At 42.0% G+C, this 2594-nt stretch overlaps 1 non-coding gene across 1 annotated transcript; it reads left to right on the forward strand.

The window, feature by feature from the left end:
• The first annotated feature begins 78 nt into the window (after positions 1–78).
• Positions 79–152, forward strand: TRNAR-ACG. The gene has a single exon. It is a non-coding gene; the product is annotated as a tRNA-Arg (tRNA).
• Positions 153–2594: the final 2442 nt, after the last annotated feature.

Here is a 2594-nt window from a genome sequence, read left to right on the forward strand (position 1 = left end):
TAGAGAGAAAGGCGCTTTCCCATCTTCTTAACCTGAAATGAAGGGGTACCCCCGGGAAGAGATCCAGTGGAGACAGCTGGGCCTGTAGCTCAGAGGATTAGAGCACGTGGCTACGAACCACGGTGTCGGGGGTTCGAATCCCTCCTCGCCCACAACCTTCCAAAGGGGGAAGGGCCTTTACTTTCCCCCTGAGGGTAGGAAAATCATGATCGGGATAGCGGACGTAAAGCTATTGAACTTAGGTATGCTCTTTCCTTTTGTCGAAGTGGAATCGTAGTTTCTTCTTTATTTGTAACAGTTCTCTACTTGGGCGGGTGGAATTTATCTATTCCCTATATATCCTTTTTTGATTTTTTCCAAATGAATTAAGCAGTTGGAATTTTGGAAATGACAATGGGTATATTTATTACATTAACTAAAGCTTATTTATTTCTCTTCATTTCTATCACAATAAGATGGACTTTACCGAGGATGAGAATGGATCAGTTATTAAATCTTGGATGGAAATTTCTTTTACCTATTTCCCTGGGCAATCTCTTATTAACAACCTCTTCTCAACTTGTTTCACTATAAATAAGATAATACAATAATAGTAAGAATATTTTCAACACAAAAGCTCTCTCAAACAAGAGAAAGAAACATATCTTTTTCATAGATATTTAGAATGAATATGTTCCCTATGGTAACTGGGTTCATGAGTTATGGTCAACAAACAATACGTGCTACAAGGTACATAGGTCAAAGTTTCATAACTACCTTATCCCACACAAATCGTTTACCTATAACGATTCACTACCCTTATGAAAAATCAATTACACCAGAGCGTTTCCGAGGGCGAATCCACTTTGAATTTGATAAATGTATTGCTTGTGAAGTATGTGTTCGCGTATGTCCGATAGATTTACCCGTTGTGGATTGGAGATTTGAAAAGGATATTAAAAGAAAACAATTGCTTAATTATAGTATTGATTTCGGAGTTTGTATATTTTGTGGCAATTGTGTTGAGTACTGTGCCGGTTGATGAATGTAGACGGTGGAAATAATTTGGTTTAATTATGTCTTGGTAATATTTATTTGGATAACTTTCAGTGTAACTGAGCGATGTCCGGGGCTACCAGGGGCAACTCTGGGCTGGCCTACCCGACGTCTGGCTCATCTGAATGTGCCCTGAGAATGAGATATGTGCAGCTCCTATCGGGATTTGTCGGCACATTCGGGTGGCTTTGCTGGTTTAGTTTTACTATTGTCGAGATGTCTTGTAACCGGGATTCCGAGTCTGATCGGATTATCTTGGGAGAAGGAATATCCTTCGTTGACCGTGAGAGCTTGTGATGGGCTAAGTTGGGACACCCCTGCTGGGATTTGATCTTTCGAAAGCCATGCCTGCGGTTATGGGTAGATGGGAATTTGTTAATGTCCGGTTGTAGAAAACTTGAAACTTAACTTAATTAAAATGAATCAACAGAGTGTGTGGCCGTGATGTTCTCTTTTCGGTGGAGTCCGGGAAGAGAACACGGTCTCGTGTTATTCTTGATCGTAGGTTGTTCTAGGATCACTTCTTGATCATAGTTCATCGACCGTGCCTTTGCCTTCTCTTCTCGCTCTCTTTTGCGTATGTTAGCCACCATATATGCCAGTCGCTTACTGCAGCTCCACATCATACTTTTACCCTTCCTATAAGCTTAAATAGTCTTGATCGCGAGGGTGTGAGATTGCTGAGTCCCCGTGACTCACAGATTACTTCCAAAACCAGATGTAGGGACCAATGATACCACTCCAGGTGATTCGACTGAGCTCAAGTGGGAGTTCGATGAGGACTCAAGACGATACTACGTTTTCTTTCCAGACAATTAGTAGTGGGGCCCAGTTGGGGCGATCGGGGACTTTGTCACATTTGGGGTTGTTCTTTATTTTGGTTCCGTAGTCTGGCCTTGATTGTATCTGGATGAATGTAATGATATTTATGCTATTGGTGTGATGTGGCGAGTGTAAGCCAACTATGTATCTTTTCCCTCATTCATTACATGGGTTGTTGTGAAGATTACCTCACTTGCGACATTGCTTACAATGCGGTTATGCCTCTAAGTCGTGCTTCCACACGTGGGAGCTATAGCCGCATCGTGGGTGTTACACATGACTACTACCTGTATAGTGTTTTGTCACTAGTTGCTTTAACACTTCGGTGGCATATATCTTTGAAGAGTCAGTGAAGTGGCTCTTTATCTTTGTAAGCAACTCCCCTGCGAAAGTGCACTCTGCAATGGAGCCCACAATGGTGCTCTTAATTGTATTCTTTATAAATGCCATGCACTTTTTGTTTGCATTGACCCACTTTTGATTTTTTATGGAGAATGACATCTGCAAAGGAGCATAATCCCCCCTCTTTATATCCCATGCAGCATCATCATGAGTTGCCACTCTTACTAGCTCTGTAGGCTTGACCGGCTGTGGGGTGTCCACAACCCAGTCTAGCTCAGCACAAACAAATGCCTGTTCTAGCTACTTTCTTCCTTCACTCAGTGTAATTGTCACCTCTGAGTGTCGGAACATCTTTTAGCAACTCATCAAGTGAAAGCCTCCTAAAATCACAATTT

The sequence above is a fragment of the Triticum urartu genome, unplaced genomic scaffold (assembly GCF_003073215.2).
Source record: "Triticum urartu cultivar G1812 unplaced genomic scaffold, Tu2.1 TuUngrouped_contig_1302, whole genome shotgun sequence".
Taxonomy (NCBI): Eukaryota; Viridiplantae; Streptophyta; class Magnoliopsida; order Poales; family Poaceae; genus Triticum; species Triticum urartu.